This window comes from Vulpes lagopus, chromosome 21 (genome assembly GCF_018345385.1).
Source record: "Vulpes lagopus strain Blue_001 chromosome 21, ASM1834538v1, whole genome shotgun sequence".
NCBI lineage: Eukaryota > Metazoa > Chordata > Mammalia > Carnivora > Canidae > Vulpes > Vulpes lagopus.
This window is the reverse complement of record NC_054844.1, coordinates 15,353,264-15,371,615: the sequence shown is the minus strand read 5'-3', so window position 1 is coordinate 15,371,615 and position 18,352 is coordinate 15,353,264. Positions and strand designations below refer to the sequence as shown.

Here is an 18,352-nt window from a genome sequence, read left to right as displayed (position 1 = left end):
TCACATAATTGACATAAATGATTAGTCCACAGGTACGTCTAGTTTCTTTAGAGCTTAGACCAAGTTTTACAAAATGCATTTGCAATCTCTCTTCATTCCTCAGCTCTGCTTGCTTGGTGTCAGCTGCATTCCAGGCAACCTCTCCCCTCATGTTTGCCAGGTAGTCCTGTCTCCAGAAATGTATCAAGTCATGGAGGTAAGCTTTCCCAACCCTAATTGGTGTGAATTGGGTCATGCATCCATCTCTGAAATGAGGTAGATAAAATACAATGAATGACTCATGCTGCTGTGGTGGTTAATTTTACATGTCAATGTGGAAGGTGCTTTTGCATGAGATTAATATTTAACTCTGTGAACCTTGAATAAGCAGATTGTCCTACATAATGTGGGTGGGCCTCATCCCACCAGTTGGTGACTTGAATAGAAAAAAAATACCAGCCTCTGAGAGCAAGAAGAAATCCTCTGGTAGACTGCCCAAGGTTTTCATCTGCACCATCAGCTCTCCTTGGTCTCCAAGCTGCCAGCCCACACTAAAGATCTTGACTTCCCAGCTTCCTTCATCATTCAAGCCAATTCCTTATAATAAATTTTTTATCTCCTATTTGATCTATCTATCTACCCATCCTACTAGTTCCATTTCCCTGGAGAGCCCTAGGCTAATACAATTGCTGAATGGGTCTTCCTCCAGAGGTGGGAATGAGAGAGAGCTTCATCCAGATGTTGAGACAGAAACTAGGAATGGTCTTAGGGAGGACATAGCAAGGCTTGGCTTCTAACTAGACAATGAACAAAGATCCACAAAGTTTTCACAATTTTCTATGACCTTCTGTTCTCTCTGCTTCCTTTTGTAGCTCATTCTTTAGACCAAGTAGCTGGCTAGGTTTGAAATTCAGTTCGGCCACTTATTAAATATATGACCTTTGGTAGGTTATTTGACCTCTCTGTTCCATGTTTTCTCCTCTGTTTCTCACTTAGAGATAATAATAATAATAATAATAATAATAATAATAATAATATAATAGTTCATATCTACCTTATAGGAATGTGATGATTAAATACATAAACAAAAAAAAGGGCCTGAACATAGAAAATATATGTGCTATTGTTATTATTATTATTATTATTAATCATAACTTCCTTTGATCTCTACTTCTTCCCTATTTATTGAGTTCCTAGTTTCTCCACATTACATTGTTCACTGCTCCCAATTGAACTTTCCAGACCTAGTTTTTTTCAGGTTCTTTCTGACCCTTCCATCGTAATTTACCCATGCCAATAAGATTTTTATCAATGCATACTTTCTTTAATTTATAAAACTGAACAGACAACGTAGAATCATAATTTTTAGAACTTGTGGAGATCATCTAGTCCAGTAGTCTCCAAAGTAGAGTGCACAGGAGTTTTGATTCATTTAGTTGAGGGAGAAATACTTTAGGATTTATATTTTATGTATTTTAAATGTAAAATTTAAAAAAGAAATGAGTTTGTTATTTAATGAATGGATTCATAATAACATATTTGTGTGTATATTATATATATATATATCTTATAATACTATATGTTAGAGGGTAAATGCTCAATTTTTTTTTAACTGATAGGATAATGTAATCAAAAAAGCTGAGAGACCAGTGATCTCACTTGGTCCTCTTCTTCACAGAGGAGGCAAGTGACCCCAAAGAAAGAAACAACTTACCCAAGATCTCAACAGTGAGTAGAAGAACCTGATTTTCAATGGGAGACAGCGTGAGATGACGATAGATAAGTCATTTAAACCATGGGGTCTCAGTTTCTTCATCTTTAAAGGGGAAATTATAAGCCCTACCAAATAAAAATGTTAAGATTATTGAATTAAATGAAAGTGTATTAAAGAGGGTAGCACAGTGGTTGACCCAATGAAAGGGCTCAATTAACATTAATTCTCTTCCTTTCGTGTCTCAGAATAGAGGTCTTTTCATTGACCTATAGTGCCTCTCAAAAACTGGAATAAATAGTGCTGTGTTATTTGGTGCTAATAAAGATATATATTACTAAGGAAAATTTTTGCATTTCAAAGTATTTTTAAAGGAGGCAAACATCATCATCATCATCATCATCATCACCACCCCAGCACCACAATAGACTATAGCTGAGGATATAGGGGTAAGAGTTTCCTTTGCTATCTTCCCCACAAATCAAACCATCTGAGTCAACATTGTTGTTGGTATCAGATTTCTCTAGTGGAGGAATTTAGGAGCAGTGATCTGTTTGGAAGGGGAAGCCAAGGACTTGTCCTAAAGGTGGCTGCATAGAAAGTGCAGTTTATTTAATGTATATTTATTTGGGGGGGACTATTCTATTGCCCCACCCTCACTGCAGTCATCTCTGGTTGTTGTCACATATTCCAGTATCCTTAACCTAGCAGTCTTTCCACTCTTTCTCAAAATCCTATGCAAACAATAGTAAATCTCTTTCGTATTCATATGTGTTCCAAATAGCCACTATCCTATATGAACTCTTCACTTTCAACTTAATAAGTCTTCCCATCCTTAAATCAAAACTAATTAGCTTTGTTTTTCAAATTGCTGACACTGGGGGTCTTTGCTATAACAAACCTGTGTGTGATTAGTGATATAACGGCTGGTGCTGAGCTTGGGCAAATATTTATAGAGTAATCATATTGGATAGGGTTGAATAACCTCTTGGATTAAGTGTGAGCGTCTGCCAGGCAATGCTGCAAAATTGTGCTAATTTAATGGTACAGTCCATTGTTCCATCTACTGATACAACCTCTACAGACACTGATACAAATATAATCAGGGATATTAGGGCACAGTATGGTTCCTTTATTGGCACCCGTGGCAGTAATATGCCAGAAGAATCCAAGTATCACTTTGCAAATATAGATTATGTGGTAGGTAAATGGAAGCTCACTCAGGGAGAAGATTAAATATACGCGTGTACACGTAACATAGTGACGACCCTAAGGTAAGTAGCCATTGGATAAATAGATGTTGCCTTATTTGTCTATTAGCTACGAAAGGGACAATTTTGCTTTTATTTACTTTCAGGAACAGTAAACAGACCTGAATTAGGCAAGCCAGTGCTAAAGGAGGATTTCTTGTATATCAAGCTGTACGATATTAATGCCAACTGCTCATGGGGATACAGCAAGTAAATCTGAAAATATACACAGTTAATTCTCAATAGTAGTTCTCAACTTGCAGTCTGAAAGGAGATGCAGACCTTGGGAAGGAAGAAAGGAAAGCAGTAGCTTTTAAAAATCATGCAGTTAGGTGATGGCCAAATGGAGTCTACAAATTCCATCCTAGTGTGTGAACCCACTGTCCAGTGCTTTGCCAGCCAGGGCATTGGGACCTATTAAAACAAAATACTATAATATTGACATACAAATGACTTTAATAAACTGGGTCATTTCTTTACAAATAAATATTAGTTACTGGCAGTATTATATGAATGTTAATTTTTTAAATATTTTATTTATTTATTTATGAGAGACCCAGAGAGAGAGGCAGAGACCTAGACAGAGGGAGAAGTAGATTCCTCATGAGGAGCCTGATGTGGGACTCGATTCCAGAACCAGGATCATGACCTGAGCCAAAGGCAGAAGCTCAACCACCGAGCCACTCAGGTGCCCTATAAATGTTAATTTAATAAAGATTCTATATTTGAGACATATAGGTAAAAAGACCTGGAGTTTTTTATTTGCATTAATAATTTCAGTTGCACCATTTTTTAAAATACAGCTTAGCTATCTTTTTTAGACACTCCAACTGGTTAGCTATATTTAGATGTGAGGAGGAGGCACAGTAATTCTTAAAGAGTTCTATGTTTCTTACAACTGACTTGACTGACAGTCCTTAAGTGCTATTTCTTTCAAAGCAAATATGACTCACAGCCCTTAGGTAGAGTGTGTGCACAGACTAGAAATATTGATCTGTCCACATCCTAGAAACATTAAGACACAATAAAAAGAATTTTTAACTTAATTCTGAATAATGCAATAGCAAAAGCGTACGAACAGTACACAATCGGCAATGGTAATGTATCCGTAATGTTTTCTAATGCCAAGGATTTAATTTAAACTCAGAAAACAGAATCTGTCTTTCCAGCCCAAACTCACCACCCCCAGCTTAGCTGTGACATTTCTGAGAACAATAAGTGCCTAAAAAAACTTACTCAAAGATATAAATAAATATGCATTATTTCAGTCATTGGGTACCCGGGACCCACCTCATAATAACTGGTCGCCAGCTCAAAATTTAGAAATGAGAGCAACCAGGAGGCAGTCTGGTAAGACTTCCCTTCAGAGTTTGCTAATGATGGAATGAAGAAATCTTCCCTATTACTCCTCATCAACACTGGCCAGAGGTAAATGGAGGAAGAGGCAGGTTGCAATAGGCAGCCTGGCACCAGTCGATAGATACTCCCCTCCCTGGTGCTTCTTCAACTACATGGAAACTTCTTTTTCCACTTGCCCCTGGCCAGCCTTCTTGCTGCAATTATTTCTGGTTCCCACAGAAGGCAGCAGAGAATAATCAATACTGCTGTGGGTTACAAAACATGAAGTTTTCTCAGTTTTGGCTCCAGTGGTTCTCCCAGCCTCGCAGAGGTGCCAGCTGCTGGATTCTTCCCTCCAACAGTAGTTCAACGACAGGGTTGCAGGCTACATGGCTGTCACTACCTTAGGAGTAGTATTTTCAATTAAAAAAAATAGGTTTATTACATATAGCTCTGTTTCCATTTAATAAATGTATATAATCCTTCCCCAGGGCAATGGAGATATGCTTCCACACAATGACATTATTTGGGGAGCAAATGGCAATAGATGGAAGAAGAATGGGTGAGAGGCCCAGAGAGCTGATGAGTGTAGGAAGAAAAAGACAGATGGATCACCAAAAGACAGTGTCCATGCCTTCTGACTTCTCCTGTTTCCCAAGTCTGTCTTTCTGCAAATCAGTGCCCCAGTCCTTCACCCTCTCCTTCCTCAGTACCTCCCTGGAGTTTTCAGTGATGTGCTTGGCTCTTGCCACATAAAGCCCGAGTATCGCTTGGGAAAGTGCACATTCAGCCTTCACCTATAGGTTAAAACTTACCCCATACAGTACCATCATTCCAGTCCTTAGGCAGAAGGAATTTAAGGGTTCATATTTAAGATGCTTTATCTCCATGTTAAATCAGGTTGATTGCTTTCATGACATTGTGATTAGGGCAACCAAGTTTCTGCAGGGCTGGATTCCTGTCCCTGAGCCATCTTTAGCACCTGGTCTTTCACCTCATTTGTGCCCCATCCCTGTATGTGAGTTCTTGACATCTACTGCTGAATGTCTGAGTATCTGTTTCTTTGGATCTCTGCCAGATGTCTCTATAGAGACAGGCCCCATAATAACTATATTACCCCATAATATTACCCCATAATATTACCCTGTAATAACTCCATCTCTGCTTTGCAAGACACATGAGATTCAGTCTAACCCTGCTTCATATGCCAGCTCTTCTTTCTCCTTGGAATCATCTCCCCATTTCAAATTCTCTTTTTATACTCATGCCCTTGTCCTCCTGAGTCCAGAGCAATAATCTGGTTACAGTCCTATTCTAGAAGCCCTGCCATGTCTATGGACTCTTGGTTCTGACCATCTTTGAAGTGGTTCAACTCCATACCCCCTAGAAATTCTGATCCAAAACAGTCTAATTAATTCCAGGCAAGAATCTGTATTTTCAAGAAGCCAATTTTTATGGTTATTTAAGCTTTGGAAACACTGCCCTAGAGCAACTTTTCTAGAGCGCAATTTGAGACTAAAATTCTTGTGATACTTCCATGTCTTAAATGAGCCAGTAAAGATTTCAACACAAATTCTGGACTGTAGGAAATGTTTTTGAACAGAATAGGACTTGTGTTTCAGGCAATGGGCTATTTGCTGATTGTTTTAGGTGGAGTGGTGTGATTCAAAACTAGAATCATTCTTTGACATCTCTGGAAACATCATTAGAGACAGCCAATAATTAGAATGAAGCAAGATGATAGTTTAAAAATAGGTCAAATGAAAAGGACATAGAATGAGAGCTAAAACAAAAAGAATTCCATGAAACCTGGAAACGGAGCACTGAGTTTACTATGAAGAATGTTCTGACTCTAAGAACTATCAATTTACCCAGAAAGCATTCCAAAATATGCTTTGTAGAACCATAACCTGTAAATAAAGAACTTAAAGGAAATTAAATGTACGTTGTTATCTGTGGTGGCCATTGGTGCTTTGCCTCCGTGCACATTGCCACCATTCTGCAGCTGTGTTTTTTCTGGTAATGTCTGACAATATGGTTTGTTACATAAAGCCTTTTCAGTAGCTTCTGTCTCCTATTTCTGCAGTTAGCAAAAGCTAATCACAAAAAGGCAAGTATCAATATTAATTGCACAACACAGGTTTATGATGCAATTCTCTTCCTCAGGAAAGTGCTAGAATGAAACAAGAAAAGGAGCAAAACGAATGAGCAATTGTCTCTAGCCTGGTCTTGTAATAAGAATTCATTAAATATTTCTGAGGATGGCAGAGTCATCTAACTCAATAGAACCTCCTAGATGCTCTTCCTGACATGTAAATCATCGATGAGCAAGAGAAACCTACAGCAGAGCTGAAATTTACTACCCCAGGATGTGGCCCGAGCTGGGTTGGTCTTCTTCCAAGTGACAAGCCCTGCCAAGCGTTTAAACACCTGCTGTAGTTATCAGGACACATATTCCCTTAGACAACTGAGAAACAACTCATCGAATAAGCCAATAAGTAAAATAAAGCGCCAAATATGCCCTCAGCAGAGGCTGATAAAATAAAACATTTAAATAAATTTAGCTGAATACTTCCAAATGGCACACCTGACAATGAAGGGAATGCACAGTGGTGGAAGCCATCAAGAGAAAAGCAATATTGAGCCATTTTTCTATAATTCTCAAAAGCTAAAACCCAGATCTAACCTCACCTTCATCGTCTACAGCTAATGTGACTTCTTGCCTGAGGGTGAAGAAAGTGAAATAGAATAAAACAATAGCAACAACAATAATACAATTTAGAATTACATGTTACAAGGGACTTGGAATAAAGAATGCAGTCCTCCCTTATTTATTTGGGTGAAGAATGATGCTTTTCTACCTTTCCTTGTTATTTTTTCTTCCTCCACTACTTAACACCTGTTCAAAAGTCCCTGACTTAAGAGGCAGGGCTTAGCTAATGAGGTGTGTCAACACAATTGGAAGCCCATTTCTAAATGAAAATTGCACTCTGCTGTGAGCACAATCCCTTCAGGTTGGAGAGAACATTGATAAAGCAGCAGGGGGGCTAGCTGGTGCTTTCTCTGGAAGAAGGAGCCTGTAGGGTTCCCCAGCTCGGGGAGAGAGAGCTTGACCTAGAGCTATGGGCGAACGTGATAATTCTCCCCCAAATTAGTCATATTTCTCCAGGTTACCTTCAGAGATAGTGAGTAAAGACAGATATAATCCCTCTCCTAATTGTAAACCAGCACCAGCCTAATTATATTCCCATTTACCCCAGATACTCTAAAATCATTGGCTTTCTGTTTGCTAATTCCTCTTATTCATGGTTTTATGACTCCAGAGGAGGCTTTAGGGAGTACGAATTGAAAAACAGTGCAGTGAGTTAGTTCCACATAGACATTAACTATGAAAAAGTAATGGAATGGAGGAGAAAAGGGACGGGAAGAAAAAAAGCCTCATAGTTTAGATGATTTCAGTCAAGGCTGGAGGAGGAGGTGAGGATTTGCCATTTAAGCATGGGGTGAAGGTCACAGATGTGAGAGTGCAAGGCAATGTTCTAGCCATCCAGCCTGTATTTCCTATCTATCACTCATTCTGGGATAAACTCCATTCCCTTTGTCTTAGGATGTGTTCATATTTAAGATCTATGTAACTGTATTTTTATGTCTGCTTATTAACATTAGCCCTGGGAGGGTCCCCCCATACCAAAGATTATGGGATGATGCTGAAAATCATTAGATGTTAGGACCTGAGAAGTCAGACAAAGGGTGAAGGTCACAGTGGTAAACATGTTTATTTAAGTCTTTCAAGGTAATGTTATCTCCATGTTCCTTTCCCCAGTCGTCACCCCACATGATAAGTGTGGTTATATAATGACATGTTGGGAGGAGGCAGTGTGTGTGTGTGTGTGTGTGTGTGTGTGTGTGTGTGTGTGTTAGAGAGAGAGATCACGCTATGTAGTTCTTTATTGAAAACAACTGCTCTTAAAACAGGCTTAAATGCTTTATTCTTCTGTGGCTTTTTGAGGCAAGTTAAATAATAAAAATCTTCCGAGTTATTGCCAAGATCATATAATGTTTATCTCTTAAGTTTTCCCAAGGCCACAACTAAAAAGGAGATTACAACACTAATATTACAGGGTGCTACTATCAGGGAAGGTCAAGCTTTACCTTAGCCTTCAGTTGGGGAAATGGCTGTTGCTGGCCAGATCAGTACTACTAGTCCACAGGCTAGAAAAGGAGGAGGATCAAGGTCGAACAGGGCCAAACAAGCACACTGTCTGAAAGGGAAATTCCTTCCTAGAAAATGGGCATTTAAGGTGGAGATATATTACTAGAAGGCAGTGTGCATCCAGGATTGATCCTTCACTGCTACAGATCAAGAAATGTAGTGGTCACCTCACCCAGATGACAATTAGGCCCACATTTATACCAAAAGCAAGCAGCCTCACAACCTCGTAGAGAAGCTGAGAGCAGGAAGAGTGATCCAATCATCTTCACACCCACAGCTGGAAGAGTTCCTTCTAAGGTACTCAAGCAGCATGGCTGGAATCAATCCAGAGAAAATCTAAGAAATTCCCATGAACATTTTTGCTTTAAAGCAGACAGGTTATTTGTGTTTTTAGTTTTTTGTTTCTTATTTATGCTAGGAAACATTGAGAAATTGAGTTTAAATTCAAAGGTTGCTTGGTAAATATGGAATCAGAGAAATGGAAATCGCATGGCCTCAAGAGATGATAGTTTCATCAAACTATGCAGCCTAGTGAGTCATTCCTCTCCACTGAAGGGTTGTGTTTGCCAATTTAATCACATATTTGTGTTCTCTAGTAAACTTACGCTCTTTCTTTTCAATGTCATTCTTTCCCTGGAAATACATTTATTTTCACCCTACTTTTTTTCTGGATTCCATAAAAATTCTATTATTTGTATTTATTATCACCATGCTTCCCAATTTTATTTAATCATCCTTTTTTCCCTTTTTTTCCATCTCCAGAACATTTTCCCAATTAACTTGTTAATTTTTAAGGTCTAGCTTAAGGCCTTTCTTTCCTTACCTGCCCTGCTGACAGTTTTAGGGACTTTAATATCTGATTCAATTTGATACACAGCCATCACAGGCAAGGCAATGGATTAAGTGCTGGAGTGTATATAAACATTTATGAGATATAGTCCTTGGTTGGTTTTTTTTATATTTTATTTATTTATTAATGAGAGAGAGAGATTGGCAGAGACATAGGCAGAGGGAGGAAGCAGGCTCCATGCAGGGAGCCCGACATGGGACTCGATCCTGAGTCTCCAGGATCAGGCCCTGGGCTGAAGGTGGCGCTAAACCGCTGAGGTACCCGGGCTGCCCTCCTTGTTTTCTTCATATCACATCAGCATCACATTGGTGAGCCTGTTAGACGACTTCAGAGAGTCAGAGAGTAGGGCGTGCATGTGCACGGGTCTAGAACAATGAGTGCTTGGATTCCCACCCTGCCCTGACACTTGCTAACTGTGTGATCTTGAGCATCAATTTGCTCAACTCCTTTGTGACTGTTCCTCATCTATAAAGTAAGGATGTTAATAACAGCTTCTAGCCTGTGAGGTTATAGTGACAGCTAATGAGTTCATATGATTACATTTCTTGGAATCATCCCTGGTAAATAAACAAACAAAAACAGTATGTTTGCTATCATGCTCTGTTTTCTCAACTGTTAAGACCTTCACATTTACTTCTTTGTGACTACCTATAAGCACAGAGATACTTTGTGTTTATTATCATGCGGATGGTCTTCTTTGTCACTTCATTTTCTGATACTTTTAGTCATGGGGATGTGGATGGGCAATATTTGTCCTTGTTTTTATTCACTCAATCATTTACTAAACAAAATTTTGTTGTGTAACTTCTCTGTGCCATCCCTTTTAACATTAGATATTCAAAGATAAATAAGATAGATACAAAGCATCTAGCCTGATGAAGCCCTTAGAGGAAGAGAGAGGTTTATACAAATGAAATAATAAACAAGATAATCACCAAAAATTGTGATACAAGAACTATGAAGAAAATGAAGAGAATGTTGTGGTAACAATCACAGGAGGGGCGTTGCTTGTGACATTTGTGATGCATTATGAGGTGTGAGATGTGGCAGGAATCTACTAACATTAGAGCTTGGAGGCCATGTTTAGGAATTTGGATTTTATTCTAATCAAAACAGGAACCAATTGCATTGTTCTCAATACCGTCTCTGTATTGAGAGGCAAAAAACAAAAATCAGAGTCCATCAGGAGGTCACTACCATTGTCAAGAGTGTGTAGATGATGAGAGGCGAAAATTTTAAGCTGTATCTTGGAGGTAAAGCAGACAGTACATCTTCCAAGTAGATGGATAAGCACCATAACAGGAGAGGCTGCTTTCTCAGTGAGCCAAGAAGTGAGACAGGTAGATGAGACTTCAACTGGGGTGGGAGTAAGGGGTGCTTGAAATCTATTTATTTATTTAAATTATGCTGTAAATGAATTAAGAGAAAAAAAATGGATCCCAAACCTAAATCTACTAACAAGTGATGATACATGATCAAAAAGGCCTTTTCCAGACAGGATTATAAAGTAGGTAATGTTTGTCCTTGGCTTCACAATCCATATTTCAAAAACGTTATTAATAATTTTTGAGAGCTTATATAAACGGAATGTCTTTCATTTTTTTCTTTTTTTTTGTTTTTATTTACTTATTTATGAGAGACACAGGGAGAGAGGCAGATATAGGCAGAGGGAGAAGCAGGCTCCCTGCAAGGAGCTGATGCAGGACTTGATCCTAGGACTCCAGGATCACGACCCGAACCAAATGACTTAACCACTGAGCCACCCAGGCATCCCACTAAGTGCCTTTCATCCATTTTCTCACTTAATTCACACAGAAGCCCTGTAGGCATTTACTCTGATTACACTTAATTTAATAGATGTGGCAAAATTGAATCTCAGTAAAATGATTTTTCCAATATTGATGGAACCAGGGGCGACACAGCTAGAACTGAACCCAGGCAGCCTGAACTCCTAACCACTAAATAGAACCACTATTTTACACTTTTCATGACATGCCTAATGCTCTTTCTCTCTTTCTTGTTCTTTCTCCCCCACCCCTACCCCCCCCACTCCAACACACACACACACACACACACACACACGCACCTCTCTTTAAAATAAAAATCTTCCCTCAGGAAGAATCTGTCACTCCTAGTCTCCAAACCCACTAATGACCTACAGAGTTTTGATGAATTACATCTTTCATTTCAATACTAGAACCACTAATTGTGAATATCAAGCGTGAGCAAGACAGTAGAGAGATGCTTCCTGAGACACAGCAGCCTTACTGGTTCCTCTGATAGCACATCATAGCCAGCCCTGTGGATAAATGTGGCCTTAGCCAGGAAAGGATAAATGATAGATGATTTGGAAGGAATAAATGACAGGAGTGTTAAAATGTTTTAGGGCATGGGACATTCAAATAAATGCTATTGGATGATTTATTTTCCAAAAGGTGTTATATTCACTGCTGAAACACACCTACGTGTCTGCCAGAAATGTGGCCATAAAAAATCTATGTGTATAAAAAATTTACACTGTAGTGAGCTGACCTCAACCTCTCATTTACCAAAGCCACTGCCTTAGCTCCCAGAACACATTTCCAACTTCCTCCTACACTTCAACACTTGTCTGTGCCACTGCTTTCTCAAGCAGAATGGATTCAAAATTCCACTCATTACCTTCTCCAAACGTTTAATATTTGAAATCTGTTAATGCATCCTTTCAGCCGTCGCCAATACTATAAACTTCAAAGTTTTCATAATCGCCTCCCTCATCCTTACTCAGCTTTCCAAGTCCAATCCAATGCAATAGCGAATGCAGGAATGTGTTCTTCCTAATTATCTCACCCATCAACCCTTTTTTGCCATCTGCATGTGACTCATGTAGCCCTAGTCTTCAACATGTCTTAGTGCAATATCTTAACCCAGGTTTTCTAAAAATCAGAGTTTAAGGCAGAGCATAAACACTGACATTTTATTGAGGGGAAGGATAAGGAGCAATGAGAAGATGAGGCCAGGGAAAAAGGAAGAGCAAATACAAGATGATCTGTTATGGAGCTGGTACAGCTTCTCAAAGAAATCCAGAGAATTTTTCAGTTCTATAAGGCAGAATAAAGCACTGCTAGGAAGGATCTATGGGAAAGGAAAGGAAAGACGAGCAGATTGTCTCTATCTCTCACTGCTCAAAGTCTTCCTTTTGGGCTTTAACTTTCCCATACTTCCATCTTGTTACTGGATCCCTCTGGACAGCCACTGGAGACATTGGAGCCTCTACATATCCACTCAAGTAGGACCTAACATCATAGCTACTGTGGCTCCCCCATCGCAATGGGTGGCATGACATTTGTGCTGAAGCCCAATCCTCAACTCCTGGGGAAAGTGTAAGTGACTGGTGGTATTAGGAAATAGGTGACTAAAACTGCAGCATGGCATGGTGTGAGCTGTTGCTGTGACCCACCTGGATAGAAAATAAGGCAATTCACTGAGGTTGCGGTGAAAAGGCAAGCTGATGTGAGAACACAACTGACTGAGTCTGATAAAGCTCACTCAGGGCAATTCAGTTCTATTTTCACCCTCTAATAATATATGATCTTATATGTAAACAAGATGGCCCCATTTGTTCTCTGGAGGGAATGTATAAAACCAGTTATCCAAGATTGTGCCAGTCGCCATCGCCTAAAACAACTTGAAGAGGTTAACAACACAAGCTACATTCCCAGCTGCTTTGGCCAATCCTATAGCCACATCAATATATATTATATCTCTCTTCTATCCACTTCGATTGTTTTCATTCTTGGCCAGAACTCTTGTTGGTCTGTATTTCTTACCTAGTGGATAACCTTACGCCTTCCTTCTGGAAGGGTCTGAGCTGTAATTTCCTTGTCCTAGGCAGGTTGTGATTGCTACAATTGCCCATTCACAATTATTATAATGCACACAGGCGCCAAGGAAAAGCCCAATAAATCTCCCAAGTTCCACACATGTTCCTTACTGCTCCCATGTGTAGTAGAAGCCCTGGATCCTAAGAGTAGTCAGAGTCAATCACTGTGGCCTATAGAGTAACTCTTTTTTTTTTTTTGCCTGATGGTCTACTGCACAAAAACCGTATAGGGGCCAAGCAGTAATTATAGCTTTCAGTTCTAACTTCGCAAAGCCTAAATTTTATAGGGTAAGTGGGAGAATGAAAGTGTCATAAAAATAGATCCTATTCCTACCTTTTCATTCCTTATCCTAAATATTTTTGCTATTCGGGATATGGCTCCAACTGCTTGTTGCAGGTACAACAAATATACTGGCTTACTCCCTTAAAAATTGTCCTAAATCAGCCTTCAACAGGCTATTCCACATTTTATCAAACTTTCTACTTGTGAATTATGAGAAACACACATGAATATCTTGGGAGTGAGCCAAATGTTGTACCTCCCTTGCCAAACAAATGGATCTCTTAGCCCAAGGCAATATCGTGTGGGATACTGTGTCAATGGATTAGGCTTTCTGTAAGGACTGGAATGTAATGCTGATATGGGTACTGCAGGAAAGAAAAACAATCCCACTCTTTTAATCTCCTATTGCCACTATAATGAATCACCACAATTAGTGGCTTGTAACAACACAAATTAATTATCTTACAGTTCTGAAGATCAGAAGTCCAACATGGATTTCACTGGTCTAAGATCAATGTGTTAGCGAAGTGTATTCTTTTCTGTAGGTTCTAGGGAGGAATGTGCTTCCTTGACTTTTCCACTTTCTAGAGACTGTCCACATTCCTTAGCTCATGGTCCCCTTCCTCAATTTCCAAGCCATCAATGTGGAGCTGAGTCCTTCTCACACTGCCATCTTTTTTATTCTTTTATCCACATCCAAGGGCCCTAATAATTAACATTGGGCTTATCTAGAAAATCCAGGATAATCTCTCTATCTAAGGTCAGCTAATGAAGAACTTTAATTCCATCTGCAACTCTAATCCCCATATGCCACATGAGCTAACATATTCATAGGTTTCAGTAATTAGGACATAGGCATATTTGAGGAGGGGGCGACATCATTCTGTCTGCCATGTCCACATCCAGAATAATGCATTTTGTTGAACCAGATAAAACTGTCATTTATGTAGCACAAAAATGGTCATATATTGACAGATTCATATGCTTCAATCTATTATCAGTTCTGGTAAAGATGAGTTACTGCCTTCTTCAAGATGGAAGGCTAGAAGGCCTTCAGTGTAATTGACCTGTGATCATGTGGCTGGCTCCAAAAACATGGTGGCTTATGAGAGATGTTAGTCATAGCTGCTGGTGAATTGTACATGCCACAGTGCTGGCTGCTAGATTGCCTTAGTAAGTGGAAGACCCTGTTGTTGAACTTATCTTTAGACTCCACTGCTGCCACCATGGCCACTCTATTTATAGGCCCATTAGAGAAATCCTGGAGTATCAAGGACAATGCTGGATGAAAGTCACAGAACAGCACAACTAATTTACCTTGTATTTACACTGTTTGCTATTACAGTGGGAATCAACTGTTCATGGAAACTTTGGCTTTGCCAGCAGCTGCCCAGAGGGGCCAGGTAACAACCCAAAAGAAAATGGGCATCAACACTCATAGTATTTTGGCCAGTTGAAGACAGAAGACAGGGAAGAATTGGCAGATAAACTGCTTTCTGTTTTTGACATTTTCTGAATAGAAGTGCTATTCAGTCTTGCCAGTCAGCTATGGGGTTTGGTTTTCTGTTGGATACTATAACCAGCACTTTACATTTGCTCTGTTTCATTTCTTGCTTCACTTTCCTTTTCCTTCACTGCTACATTCCCAGGCTATCATGCTTCATATCTCTCCTCCCCACAAAATAAAACACCAGCATGCATATTTTGCCTGTTTCTGAGATAGGCTAGCACAGCTATATGATGGGTAATATTAGGCAGCAGACTCAGAATGGAATTTTGACGTTGAATTTACCCACTGGTCTGAAGTATACATGTAAGGATCCCTAGATGCAGTGACATCCCAGTTCTTAAAGCTAACTCCTATGGTTAACTGGGAAAAAAATATATGTGTGTGTGTGTGTGTGTGTGTGTGTGTGTGTGTGTATGCAAAAGCAAGGTATTATCAAGAAAGGAAGTGTCTGTTATAGTTGGGGCATTGATAATGATGAGGATTGTTGCATAGGATAGTGATTTGTGAAGGCATTGGAGGTCTTAATGAAAGAAAATGATAGGCTTAGGCACTTCCTTACCAAGTTAAAACACACTGTTAAGGCCACAGATAGCCTTAACAGAGATTTGTATCTCATGTAGCTATGAAGGTTGTGTCAGAGGATGACCTTCTTCCAGAGGAGGTTGAGCCAATTTGTGATATTAGGAGATGAAATGATTGTGGCCATCATAGAGGCTCAAGAGCCTGCTTAGTGACATTGTTGGGGCTGCTCAGGCCAGGGAGAGAGGCAGACAATAAGCTGGGTTTGGGGACAGGTGGAGCTAGGTAGATCTGAGCTGGCACATAATCTATTACAATAACCATGACAGCAGCATCCTATGGCCTCCCTTCAAGTCCATCCTTGTGATTAGAACTGGTTTTATTGAAACATGTCAATCCCCAACAAGTTTTCCTTAAATATGAAAACTCTATATTCCTAGAAGCCTACTTAGGATATTTTCCTAATCTATCTATCTTCCCTAATCTGTTTTCTAATCTACTCTGCTCCCCTTTTCCTATCTTTGAATGCAAGAGCTGTTGTTCCTGCTCTGGAATTTCACCCTAATCTGCCTACATCTGATGGTCTGCAACTCTATGATCAAAGCCCCTAAAAAATGATAGTTTTTCAGTAAATCCTTCTAGGACACCCAGACAAAAGAAATCACTTCCTCTTCTGTGTTTCCCCATAATTTAACCTAGACCTTAAGGCCCAAGTCAGAGACATCTATTCAGAAAATGCAGCTGTGATGTAGTAGAAAGGGCATAGGACCTGAGTGGTCTGGATTGTAATCTATATTCATTTGCCAGGGCCACCATAACAAAGTATCACCAACTGGGCAGCCTGAACAACAAAAACGCATTGTCTCATAGCTCCAGAGACTTAAAGTCCAAAATCAAGGTATTGGCAGGGTTAGTTCCTTCTGAGAACTATGAGGAAGAATTTGTGCAATGTCTCTCACCTTGATTTTAGTGGTTTGCTGTCAATCTTTAGAATTCCTTGGCTAATAGAAGCATCATCCCAAACTGTCTTCATCTTCACATAGCAATTTCCCTGTATGTGTGTCTGTTTCTAATTTTCCCTCTTTTATAAGGACACCAGTTATATTAGATTAGGGGCCCATCCTACTCCTGTATGATCTCATCTCAATTTTTCTAATTACACCTGCAACAATTCTATTTCCAAATAAAGTCAGATTCTGAAGTAAGAGTCAGTACTGCAGCATGTGAATAGAGTCAGGAGTATAGAGGCAAGGGGTAGAGAGATACAATTCAACCTGTAATCCTAGAATCCCAGTGACTTTGGAGAAGTCTCATAAATTTTTTAGGCTTCATTCTACTTATCAGAAAAAACAGTAATAATAATACAAATATAAAGCCTGGATTCAATGAAGATCAGTAACTATATTTTAGAGCTGGTAGGTAGAATAACAGAGAAAGAGAAGGGATTAAAATGAAAGAATTTTCCCTAATTTAAGTAACAATGTCTGCCTCTCAAGAATTCATGCTTTTAGAGTAAAATCTGGGATTAAAAGGTTGGCCAGCAAATAGGATACAGCAAGAGTATAGAGTAGTTCTTCATTCATAATGAATTTTTCTTTAAATGGTGAGGAAAGAGAGAGCAAAAGCTAGAACATGCATGAAAGAAAATTAGAACATATTACATGATCTTCCTAGGCCTGTTTCTACATCTGAAAAAATGCTTATCTCCTACAAGTATGAAAAGAGCACCAGGAGTTGTAAGCTAGCTATCTCTGGAAATATGTTAGCAGATACAGATTAGCACTGTTTATTTGAATGTATGTGCTGTTCTATTTCATCCCCATGTTTCCTTTTACTTTTTTCATACATATCTTTCATCATACAAGTACTGAATTCAGATTTTCTGTTTGTATCCACAAATATTCTGCTGCACTTTTAAAATAATTTTCTTAAGATACGTATGTACGTAAAATATTTCTTTATGAAATTTTTATTATGCAAGGGGAGAACAAAAAAATCTTCAGGGTCAAATCATTCTCAGAAATCACTGGCATTGAAAATAATTTGTATTCATTAATTGAAGCTGTTGGAAAATTGTACCTTAGAATCCCCAACAAAGGCATTTTGCATTATTCACAACGTTTAAATGAGGCTGTCAATCTCATTACACAATAAATAAGGAGGTTATAATGGTTTTGCATAGTTGCAACTATTAATGCTTTTAGCAGAGACTTCCTAATCTTAATTTAAATATTTAGAAGACCCTCAAACACGTGTACACATATGCACACATGACAGAGAGAATGAGAGCAAGAGAGTGAGAGCAAGAGGGATTCTTCCAACAGTCTTCAGGCAGATCACAACTCTACATCTCTCCCATCTCTCCTATCTTCTGTCTGAGATTTTCAAGTCTGTCGCTATCAACTCCATCCAGCATTCAATTTTATCTTTTGTAACTGGTATTTATGGTCTTACATTTGGCAGATTGCTGGAAGAGAAACAGATCCGAATGATAGTTCCTCTACCTGATGCTCAGCAAACCAATAAAAACTGACCCTGAGCTTTTGAGGTGAAGAAAAGATAGGCTATTTATGGTATGGCACCATGCAAGAGAATGGGGAGCTAATGTTCAGAAGTCCTGAACTCTTATTTCAAAGTGAGAGCTTTTCAGGGCAAAATTTGGGGCAGGGATCTTCTGAGAAGGTGGAACCCATTTATTAGAGGTCCATAAGATCATATTAGCAGATGCTCTGGTGCCACTTCATTCAGTCCCCTGGGAGGTCTTTTCCACCTCAGGAGACTTGGAATCTGAAAAATATATTTATTCTTTACATTAGAGATTTCTTTAAGTACATCTG

At 39.2% G+C, this 18,352-nt stretch overlaps 1 long non-coding RNA gene across 1 annotated transcript; it reads right to left on the bottom strand.

The window, feature by feature from the left end:
• On the bottom strand, window positions 1–4,301 carry LOC121480398. Its single transcript, XR_005984949.1, has 3 exons — window positions 4,231–4,301; window positions 1,694–1,818; window positions 1–245 (listed from the first exon to the last, which is right to left on the bottom strand). It is a non-coding gene; the product is annotated as an uncharacterized LOC121480398 (long non-coding RNA).
• Window positions 4,302–18,352: the final 14,051 nt, after the last annotated feature.